Source organism: Ambystoma mexicanum, chromosome 7p (genome assembly GCF_040938575.1).
Source record: "Ambystoma mexicanum isolate Mex_15411 chromosome 7p, UKY_AmexF1_1, whole genome shotgun sequence".
NCBI lineage: Eukaryota > Metazoa > Chordata > Amphibia > Caudata > Ambystomatidae > Ambystoma > Ambystoma mexicanum.
In genome coordinates this window covers 163,977,895-163,990,362 of record NC_090939.1, presented here as the reverse complement: position 1 = coordinate 163,990,362, position 12,468 = coordinate 163,977,895, and the positions used below count along the sequence as shown (strand labels likewise).

At 46.7% G+C, this 12,468-nt stretch overlaps 1 long non-coding RNA gene across 1 annotated transcript in view; it reads right to left on the bottom strand.

The window, feature by feature from the left end:
• Positions 1-4,407: 4,407 nt before the first annotated feature.
• Positions 4,408-12,468, bottom strand: part of LOC138526529 (uncharacterized) — a 58,812-nt gene continuing 50,751 nt past the window's right edge. Inside the window, exon 3 of the long non-coding RNA XR_011283610.1 lies at positions 4,408-5,256. This is a non-coding gene — a long non-coding RNA (uncharacterized lncRNA). The remainder of the gene's footprint in view (positions 5,257-12,468) is intronic.

The following is a 12,468-nucleotide window of genomic DNA, read 5'->3' as shown; positions in this document are numbered from 1 at the left end:
TTCTGCCAGGTTACCGCCGGACTCGTATTACCATTCCGCTTCCATGATTGCCGGAATCACCGGGGCATTACAACCCTGGTGACCCGGTAATTCCGGAAATGGAAATCGGTAAATCCCCATTCCCATGGAGTCCAACAGGACTCCATGGGCATGGGGATCATGGAAACACCGGGTCCGTCTATGACAGAGCCGGTGTTTCCATGTCCGCCTGCAGGTGGGTGGTGTTAAACCAAACCCGCCAGTTCAGACCTGGCGGTAGTGACACCTCCCGCCTGCAGGACTCTTAATCAGCCGGTCCGGAAAGAACGGTTATGTCGGATTTACCACCTCCGTTCTTTCTGGCACAACGGTATTACCGGCACATTATGAACATGGACATGGCAGCACAACAGGCAGATATTTGCCAGTTATTCCGGTGGTCAGTTTGCCGTAAACGCTACTACTGGCATGACGGAATTAGCAGCAGTTTTCTGGGTAACTCGTAATAAGGGCCATTGTGTTTAGCCAATGCATGTGTTCCCAAGTCGCTGGTTACATCATGCTTTTATTTAAGTCATAGTTAATATGCCTTTCATGTGTACTGTATACGTTTTTTACAGCAGCTAGTGTACATATGATACGATTGAACTTGTGGTATCTATTTTGAGTCCATAAAGATATATAACGTTTGCATTTGAGGATAATATAATGGACCACTAGCATACAGCAGAGAGGTGTTGCAGTTTACTCAGTTGCCACTTTCCCTGCCTCAAAGCTGTAAAAGGCAAGAGCCATGCAAGTACACACTGCTATGCAAGGGCCAGTAAAGATGACTTCACACGCAGAGCATTTAGGAAAGCAAGTTCACTTATGTTTGATTTTGACACATGTATTCTTTCCAGGTAGTACAGATAATGATAATAATGATGTGCTAGCAATGCAGCACTTTACAGAGAACATATACCCATATAATATCACCCAGCCGAAGGTGCCACTCATTTATTGAACTTGGATGGATGAGAGGCTGAGTTTGCCTTGCCGGAGATTCAAACGTGCGTTCACACACAGATTGCAGCAGCAAGCACTTAACCCACTGAGCTATCTTACCGGTTATAGATATAGCTGTTAGCACTCTTGCCATGTATGATTTTCAATTATGTAGGACAACAGCCCAATGCAGAATGTGTAACCTACACTATGGCACCGCAGATTCATCAATAATGTCGGTGCACTGTACCCACATTGCACAAGAGCTCTCCAGGCTCATGTTCCTGCAGGAAGTCAGCATGTCCTCTCTGTGTATTGGATCCTGGGCATGCTCACAGCCCTACTCACACCGACAGCCATACCCTGAGACTCGGCTCCTCCTCTTGTCAAATTCTGTAAGGCTCCAAGACCCTACAAGGTACTCTTCATCTGTTCACTGAAAGGCCATAGTTTCATAAATAATTCTTTCAAATTTTGGCCGCAAATTGGTGCATAACCCATACCACATTCACGCACCTGATACAGATTTAGGGGCTCAATATTGTAAGGGCACCTATCAATGTGACATAGAAAATCAAGTTAAAAAATAGTCCAACATGTGTATTCATTCACATTTACTTAATGCCTATGCCCTTTTATCTAAAAACCTTTCAAATCACTAAGCCACATGCTTGCTTTTTGTACTTCCTTGAACAATGTACATCCCAATTTCAAGTTATCTTTTATTTCTAAACTAAGCTTTATTCGACACATGCCATTAACACAAGACATAAAACAACCATAAGACAAGTACAAATTCACTACAAACAACACAACGAATGTAAACATAATGAAAACATGTATGTCTCAAAATTGTTGTTCCTTTTAAAAGATGTCTATTGCTATAGATGTTGGAAGCAAAGAAGACTAGTTCATAATCTGTGCAACAGCCCACAATACATAGATAGGATCACACAGTACAAAGTGCAACAACAAAAAAACATAGCAACCTTTCAGGTGCCTGGCGGCACCTTATTGTTTAAAACACACGAACCATCAGAAACATACTATTTCCATGATGATCTAAGGAGTTAGGACATTATCTGCTAACAGGACAGATCTTCTGGACCTACAAAGCCAAACTCTATATGAATGTAGCTGGCTACTGCTAAAAAGCTCTTATGGTCATGGGCTGATTTATATAGTATCAGAGAGTCCTATAGACACCTGACCCCAAATAATGTCATTAATGGGCTCAGGTAAGCAAAAAAGATCTTTATAGAGAGAACACAAGAACACAAAGTAGTACTGTGTCATTGCGCTGCAGGCATACACCGTTGGCATTTGAATGCCAATTAGGCCAAGTGGAAGGGTGCCCAGCCTACATCTCAAATTTCAAGTTATATCTAACGCGGTGTGAGGGACTTTATTTGGAAATCTGCAACCAAAGGAAGTGCTGGCAAACATGCTACATTATTGGAAAAATACAGGTTCAAGGATTGAAAAATTGCATTAGAATTTTACTGAAAGCGATCAAAAAAGAAAAAAAATACAAAATGTTGCTTTGTGGTTTGAAAGTTTTTTTTACAGGATAATGCATGGCAAATAAGAAAATGTGGTATGTGCGTTAGCATGACTGGATACATATATTTTACTATTTAAACTTGGTTTTCTAAGTTACAAAGATATGTATCATTTTCATAATTAAGGTGAGGTCCGTTACTTGTATCAGGACTATGAATCCAGATTCGCACGCCTGATACATATCGGTATGGTTTGAATGCCATTTTTTTGCTAAACTTTGAAAGGAAGAATTTCTGAAACTTTAGCCTTTTAGCGAAAAGATGATTGAGAGGTCGCTGGCGCCAATGGGAAGAGAGACGATTCCCTTTTATATATTAAAAGATCAGACCACAACGGAAATAAACAATGACACAGGCATTTCTCCACCCACCATGAGTCGGTTCAAGTGAGTTTATTTTTTTGCTAGGGTGCAAACAGTTTAATGTTAGGAGGATTGTTGTGCAAAATGAAATGAGCACCAAGCCCAGTGTGAATTATGTGTTTAGTGATTCAAGCAGATTTAACAAGGGGGGGTCCTGGGAGTCCCTCTGCCAGACATTAGTCCTGGTTACGAGGGACTTACCCAGAGTCTTTAGCTCACTATCTTTCACAGAGAAGAAATATCCCAAACATATCAGTCTTTGTTCTGCCCTGGGGCAGTCCAGCACCGAAATGCGAGGCAATTCTCCTCTGAACAAGAGTACCAACAGAAACCCCAGACACGTGTTTCGGTCTGGTTGGACCTCATCAGTAGGGTGGATCTGTGCCTCTCTAAGAATAGTGAGCAAGGGGTCCACGTCTGGATTCCCCTAGTAACTTAGGGTCAGACCCAAAGTTACTTAAATATGCAGATTTAACAAGGGGGGGTCCTGGGAGTCCCTCTGCCAGACATTAGTCCTGGTTACGAGGGACTTACCCAGAGTCTTTAGCTCACTATCTTTCACAGAGAAGAAATATCCCAAACATATCAGTCTTTGTTCTGCCCTGGGGCAGTCCAGCACCGAAATGCGAGGCAATTCTCCTCTGAACAAGAGTACCAACAGAAACCCCAGACACGTGTTTCGGTCTGGTTGGACCTCATCAGTAGGGTGGATCTGTGCCTCTCTAAGAATAGTGAGCAAGGGGTCCACGTCTGGATTCCCCTAGTAACTTAGGGTCAGACCCAAAGTTACTTAAATATGCAGATTTAACAAGGGGGGGTCCTGGGAGTCCCTCTGCCAGACATTAGTCCTGGTTACGAGGGACTTACCCAGAGTCTTTAGCTCACTATCTTTCACAGAGAAGAAATATCCCAAACATATCAGTCTTTGTTCTGCCCTGGGGCAGTCCAGCACCGAAATGCGAGGCAATTCTCCTCTCCTCTCCTTGTTAATTTGCATAGTGATAGTGATTCAAGCATCCAAACCTTTTATCAAAGACCTATTTGTCAACTATAAAGAGACATGGGGCCTCATTACACGGTAGGCGGTAAGGGTTTACCGGTACCGGTAAGGGCATCGGTACCGGTAAACCCTTACCGCCTTACTACGAGGTCCCTTTGCGGGTCCTCTCTTAACGCCTGGTTTTTCCAGGCGTTAAGGACGGGACCCCCAAAGGGACCTCGGAGCTAATTACGGTACCGCAATTTGCGGTACCATAATTAGCACCTTCCCCATTCCCATTATGCCCTATGGGGGCAAAAATGGGAATGGGGAAGGGCCTTGGTGAATGGGGAATTGCCACCCCCGCTCACCTTGGAGTAGGGCAGTAATTCCGCCATCCACCAGGGCGGACTCGGTACGGTACCGGCAGCAACCATGGCGCTAATAGCGCCATGGTTACCGCCTACCGTGTAATGAGGCCCATGGCCATTCTTAGGTTCCCAAAAATCGCTTTGATTTTATGCAAAGCAGCCAGAAATCCTAATTTGTGCTTTATGTAATGCTCCACTTCACACAAGTATATTTCCAAATAATACAATAGGAGTGTATCAGGCTATCCATCCTGGAACAATAAATCTTTAACAGAAAACAATGTATATGGTTCAGTCTAGGTTCTGATAATATGCGTTGCTCAGTAAGAGAACCGTAACATTCTTATTATGATTACCATATTTAGATTGGGTATATACACCCCATGTTATTGTGTGTAGTTGCATTAATTAGATACACAGTGCACAAATATGGTAATGGTTCTTTTCATTGACATCTATTGAAAAGTATTGTTTTAAGTGACACGTATTAATTGATATTGCTACATGAAAGCACTGGATACTAAAGTACTCAAGTCTAGCTTAAGAATGTCCAAGTTGTTCAAGACCTACACAAATTGAGTGCCACACATGCTTCACCATTTCAATGTACAATGCAACTTTTTTAGATGTGCTTATATACATCTGTTCTTTCTAAAGTCACAGGAGGCTTAACCTTAACTTAAAGGATTCATTCATATATTGGTGTCAAATATGTTCCTATTTGACAGGAAGAGCCAGTAGGCTATTTATAACTAAACCTATAGAGAATGACCTCTTGGGGACCTGAAGCCTACCTAATGTAACAGCTGGTCCAGGCACATAGAAAGATATTCTTTCTTAAGTGAACATAGTGTGCTGAATGGAGCAGTGGCATTACACAAAATATGGGGACCTCCCTGCGAGCCATGCTGAGGGAACTCTGCCAACTTGGCAACAAATCACGGGTCGCGCCACACTCTGGGCTGGCTTGGATTACCACACGGACGTGCTGCTGCAGGGGTACGCCACACACTGCACTAGGAGAAAGATATAAATATATGTTTTAATGCATTATACAGCATACAATATGAGAAAAATTGGCTAAACGGCCAGAGTGTTTGCAATTGTTTTGTAGGGTAACACAAATCTAAAAATGTAATACATGCAACTCACCAACAGTGCACAGGAACATCCATGCTTTAATGAATATAATGCTTTGCTATTAAAAATGGCATGCTACAATGAAAACATGTCCAACTAACTGCACAATATAGACCTGTCTAGACATGCAATAACATATTAGAGTAAAGCATGCCAGACCACATTTAGACATACCAAGACTGGTTGCACCAAAATGCCAGTCAACACTTATCATGGTTGTTTTATCACAGATGCCCAGAAAAAAATACAATTCTGCAGTAAGAGACAGCTAGACTGGCAGCATCTAGCTAGGCAATTACACTTATCAGGAGTGCTTTATCAGAGATTCCCAGTTAAAAAGTCAATCCAAACTAAGAAATTACTAGACTGGCTGCACCAAAATGTCTCTCTAGCCACTAATAACACATAGCAAGCCTGCTTAGCATGGACATGGATTACCATTGTGGTTTATGGCACGATCGCCAATTCAACCCCCACCCCGCTTTCCACACACCATCCCCTTTGCCCCCCCACTCCCCACACACCATCCCCTCTGCCCCCCCCACCCAAACCACCATAATAAGCTTCTCGGCCCAGAATTATCTCCACATCACTTTTTCTTGTCCCAGTGATTACGTATGAGGCTCATTGCCTCATACATACTGGGATGAAGAAGAATAGGACTAGGAGTAATGAAGATTACAGGTACCTAAGCCAGCCATTACCTCCATGTCCCTCTACCTCATCCAGTAATTGTGTATGAGTCAAAATGCCTCATACAGAAGTACTGGGACGAGGAAGAATAGGGATATAAGTAATGAGGATTACCATTAAGTAACCAAGGGATTAAACACAGGTTGTGGCTCAACACCATTGAACTGGCTGGGCTTCAACCCCTGCCCCCAAACACCCCTTCCTCCCCGCCTTCACATTTTGGGCTATATTGACTCGACCTGGCTGACCTACAGAGCCGTTGCTGGACAGAACAGGACACAGATGTTAAATTGACCATGGGTTCCACTGTTAAAAGAGGCCCAGAAATTACTAAAGCAAAGCATTTCACTGTTAGTACCTGCATTCAAATGTATTATTATTCAGGCAATTGAAATCTTGATGTGGGTTTAGTACTTGCATGCCAGGGAAGTGATTGGAAGGGTAAAGAGGGGACAGGAACCCGCTTATTCTCACATCAGTCCATACGTGGGTGCTTTCAGACTTGAATGAGAGATTTAACTGCTTGTAACATTGAAGCTGCACTAGAATAGTCTCATTAGAATGGATAAAGAAGCTAGATGCCCCACACAAATAAGTTTGCCCCTCCCCCGCCGCCTGTGAAGTTAGCACCTATACCAACATTTGAATGGTTAGCACCTCCCACCCCCACAATTTAGGTTTCGTTGTGCATCTGAAAACAAGCACACACACCATTCAACATACACACACATGCACATCCAGCCACCCATACATTTAAGTGTGTACCCTTCCACCATACAGGCATACACAGGCATCCACTCATACATTTAAGTGTGCACCCTTTCACCATAAAGGCACACCCAGTCAGACACCCACACATTTAATTGTGCACCCTTTCACCATACACTCACAGAAGCAGCCACCTATACATTTAAGTGTGCACCCCTACACCATACACTCACACAGGCAGCCACCTAACGTGCGTACCGGCATGCCGTTAATGACCCTCAAACCCCCGTTAGTGGCATCATGTAATGCGCTGACGCCTCCTCTGCCTTCGTCCACCCCCAAATAATGGGCACCGGCAATACCGGTACCGGCAATACCGGGTCCGGCAATAACGGAACCGGACGTAACGTCATCGCGCCGGAACGGGAAATGCAACGGCGGTCATCTTGAAAAACACAATCCATTGCAATCCTCCAAACACAGGATCTGGACCCCCAAACCACCACATACATCTCTACCAGAATGCCAAAAGCTATCAAGAAAGGTGCCTCCTGTCAGCGCAAGGTGCACTTTTCTGAAGAAGAATTGAACATGTTGGCCGACACATTGGTCGGGAATGCTGAAGTGGTTTTTGCTCCTGACCTCAGGCAAGCCACACAAATCAGGAAAAAGAAGATATTGGAGGAAGAGGCCAGAAATGTCAGTGCGGTCGGTACCACCGCCCGCATGGTTAAAGACATCAAGAAACGGTGGGATGACCTACACCTCCTTGTGAGGAATATACTGTGCGCCAATCGGAGCCAGGGTCTAGCAACATGCGGCGGGGCCCACTTCCCCATTAAGCTCACCAGATGGGAGGAGACATGCACCAGTACCCATCAGCATGGAGGGCATCGAGGGAGTCGGAGATGTGGAGTGTGGAGTACCATCATCGGCAGATGGAGGTGAATGTCCACACAAACCATAGGAAACCAAAGCATGATTATGGCCTACGAATGTGATAGTGACATAAGGCAATGCATGGGCCATCACATACACATGGACACATCCCTGTCCAGATGCTGTCCCCAGCACTGTCACATCAAAATACATGCTGCATGCCAATGCCATACCTGAAACACACCCACAAACAGCAAAACAGCATGTATCACACTGCATGCAGTCCACAACACAAAGGCATGTCAAACAGCATACACCACCTCACACATGTGAGAACCTGATTTATGCCTGAATAACCCCCCCCATATAGCAAGCAACCTGTATGCCACAACTCCAAGATAGCAATGCATCACATGGGTGCAACTGCACCAATACCAATGTATGCATGATGTACGTACAGCCATCATTGATGCCGTGCCTCTCTCGGTCCCCCACAGGCACAGATGCCAACAGCGATGGTGAGGATACTGCAACACAGGCCAGTAAACCAGCAAAAAAGGCCAGGGCCAGGGATGAAGGCACCAGGCCATCGACATCAAAGGCCACTACCAAGCAACAACTGCCACCCAATCCAACACCAATAGAACATGCCAACGCCCAGGGGCTGCAAACAACTGGCGGAAAACCACAAGAAGGAACACAGGACATATCCACTGTTCTGGAGGCAGTGGCAGACGGGACCCAGTCAGCCTTAAACAGCTCCATAGGGGAGGCAGCTGCCTCAATGCCCCAGAGTGGAGATGAGGGAGTGGGCCAGGTTGAGGAATGCTTACGTGAGGATGGCAACCTGTCCAGGGATGGTGCACACACACCAAGCCCCCAGCAAACCCCCAGCACACCAGATAGCACCCCTCTGCACCAGTCAGAAGGACAGTCGATCCATGAGGCCTGGAGTCCCCCAGAGGACAGACCTGCATTGGGCTCCTCGGCAGTTGTCCCGTCCACCTCCACAGCCATCCGGGACGTAGAGTGGTGCATGGCCCGAATGGAGGGGCGGCAGCAGGAGCTCACAGAGTTTGTCAAGCAATATGTTGCTGATGGTGCCTTGACAAGGCAGGATGCACGTGACAACACTGCGGCCATGACAGGCGCCATGGAGACGAATACCAAGCTGATAAGTGAGGGGATATCAGCAGTGACTCAGGACCTGGCCAGATCGCACAGACCTTGGAGGTGCAGCTTCCTGCACCAACAGTGGAACATGCAAGCACGGCTAGATCTACACGCACCACGCAGCGCTCTTAAATGCAGCCCCCGGAGGCCGAGAGAGGCTGCCAGTAGCAGGGGCAGCCTGCATGTGCTGACTCATATCGCATAGAATGACTTGCATTGCACATCATGTGTGGAGTGTTGTGGGGGGAGGGGGAGGGAGGAGGGGGTGTGTTGGGTGTTGTGGGGGAGGGGTGAGGAGATGCATGGGGTGTTGTGGGGGAGGGGAAGGGGGTATGCGGGGTGTTTTGGGGGAGCGGGAAGGGGAGGGGGTGTGTGGGGGAGTTGTGGAGTTGTGGGGGAGGGGGGAGGTGGATGGCCAATTCACTATGCATAAATATACTGTTCAATACAACCGTTGTGTTTAAAAAAGGTATCACAAGTGGACATTGGTTATTTGGCATGTGTTCATTCAATGTATTACAGTGTACAGTGTCCATCTACCACCACACCCTGTGTCCATATGTACACGATCCCTGTGCCCAGAGTACAGCCACCAATCCACCCTCTGCATCCCTGTCTCTCATGAGAAATTGTCAAGCATTGATTGGCGCACCGCACGTCCATATGGTGCATGGCGCCCTGGCTGTCATGCAACATCTACTCCCTCCTCATCCTCATCCACACCGGGTGCTTGCTGGTCAATGTCAGGTGACAGAGGTACGTTCCGCCGGATGCACATGTTGTGCAGCATGGCACAGACTATGATGATCTCATCCAGCTTCTCAGGCCCATAGAGGAGTGCGCCAACAGGCCTGCTGAGGCAGCGGAGCCGTGCCTTCAACAGGCCAACGGTCTGCTCGATCACAACACGGGTACGGGAATGACCCCGATTCTAGTCCTCTTGGTGCCTGTCCTGTGGATTCCTGACAGGGGTGAGGAGCCACGGATTCAGGGGATAGCCAGCATCACCTGCATGGCAGAACAATAGTGTATGAGTGGGGGTATCTCCTCCATGACATCTGTACTAAGGCTGTACATTGTCAATGTTGGTATGCAGGATATCACTGTTGTTAGTCACTGGCTACACATTTGCGCAACTATCTGGCCTGTTCACTACGTGGCAACGACATGGTGTAGGGCAAGTGTGACATACAGGACTGAGGGGCCTTGATATCGGACTTACCACACACACAGAGATGGAGTGAGAGGGACCATGACGTGGTCACATGTGGGGGTTGTGTGGCAGGTGATGTCACAATATTGAGGTCATATGTTTGTAGCTTTAGGATGATGTGTGCCATGTCACATGTACTTTGCACTCTCATGCTTGCAGCCCTTTGATGGCGCCATGCACATGTCCCGTGACATATGCACACATTTTGTTGTGCCACTATGTGTTTGGTGTAATGCTCCACAGGTGTAGGTAGCATTCCCTTGATGATGCAGTGTGTTCACTTGCATGCTGGTACTCATGTACTGTTGATGGCTACCACTGCAATTGCACTCATATGGGTGATATTGACTACTATGTAGTTGTGTTTACGTGCAGTGGTGGCACAAGTTTGTATTTCATTTTGCATGCGCCAGTTCACTTTGCCATGTTGGCATGCAGCGCTACTGTGGAGGAGGGACAGTGACAATCAGTGGATTTCCTGGTTGGAATGTATTCATGTGCACTCATGGATGCATTACAGGTGTGGTGCTTTGATGCGGTAATGGACATTAAGCTTACTCAATGCATGTTGCTGCATTGTGTTGCATGGGGTACAGTCTGATGATGTGCAGTGGACATGTTGAGGGGTGTGGGCTTCTTGCAAGTCTGAGATATTGGCATTGTTGTGCCGCCAGGGTGAGTGGGTTGACATTTTCAGTGTCATGTTTAGGTTGGGATGTTTAGGGGAGAGTGTTTTGCAGTATGGGTATCACCATCCCATTTACACCCAGGTGGAGCATGCATCTCACCCCCCCCCACAACACTGCCATGGGCCTGTGTGCAGACTCACCCAGCAGCCAGACACTTCGTGCAGCCTGTTGCTCCATGTGGCGGGGAAGCCCATTTTTTGTCAGTCACCTCCTGGCCAGTGCGTGCTAGGGATATGTAGTCCCATGCGTGCTTCAGGAGTGCATCCAGCACTTGGTTCAGCATGCGTGTTATACAGGGTTGTGATATGCCATGCAGCTGCCAGACTGTGTGCTGGTAGGTGCCTGTGGCCAGGAAATGGAGCATAATTACTACCTTCAGTAGAGGGGGGATGGCGGTGTGGATTTCAATCAGGCTGACTATGTCGTTGTGTATCATGTCCACAATAGAGGTGATGGTGTCCCGGTCCTGGCAGTACTGGCTGCGGATCTGCAAAGGGGTTAGGTTGTAAGGACTGGCCCTGATGCGGGGAATTGGTGGATGCCTACATGGAACCAGTGGCTACTCTGGTGGAACTTGCTGGGCCTGTCTCACCCTCCTTCTCCTCCTGCGTCTCCTCTGATGTGCCGGTTGTAGTTGTTGGTCATGGAGTGGCAATGCAGGCATGTCCTCCAGCTACGAATTTGCACCAGCAAGTGTGAACATTTTGGTGTAGGAAGGGGTGTGGTGTGTGGGTGTGCTCCTTTTGTGCTGGGCCAGGCTCCATTGCCTCCACCTGTGCTGATTGTGTGCACCTGTGGCAGTTGGGAACACAGCAGTTTGCTTTTAATGTGTGCTCTGCGGTGCCGATGATGCTGGCATCGCGGTATCCCTAATTTCCACCTTCTAGATGCTGGTAGGTGCATGTCCGCATGACTTGTAATGTCCTCCTGTTAGCGGCATCCCAGTATTGCCGGCCTGAAGGGTCGCGTGCCCGCACACATGCCGGTACAGAGGGGCATGGTCTCAGCGGTGGGGCTGATACTGGGATGTCTACTCGTAATAGGCCAGAGCGGTAAGCGGTGCTGGTATTCCCTTACCGGCATTGTTTTTCCATTACCGTGAAGCTCGTAATGAGGCCCATAGAGTTCCCCCACCCTATGACATGGAGGCCTCCATCCTTGAGGATTCCATGTGATGTGGTGGGGGAGCACACCTACTTCAAAAAGAAATAGTTTCTTTTTGTAGTCACTCTACTTTCATAAAGAAATTATTTCCATTATGGTTCGGTCCTTAATGGAAACCATTTCTTTTTGAAGTAATAGGGCTCCGCTCAACCCCATGACGTGTGCATGCGTGAGTGTATGGTGAAACGCTGTAACAGAAATGATTTCTATTTTTTTTATATGTGATAATTATAAGATGTGTGTATGAAATAAATATTTTTTAACTGAATGTTGGAAGCGTGTTACTACACATTGTTGCTTAGAAGATGAGAAACGCCACTATAAAATAAATAATTTGCTATTTAATCTGCTGAAACACAAAGATACCTCAATGGAGTTATGCACCCACATCTTTTCTGAAGCCCAAATAAGAAACAGGAAAATAAACTCTACCACAAACAATTCTCCATATCCATGTAAGATTAGGTAAACCATGTTCTTTAGAGGTTAAAGTGGGTCTTGGTAGCAGACGATGGTAGTGAACCATATCAACTTCATGTAAGTCTCCTAAACTATATGCTGAATCCAAA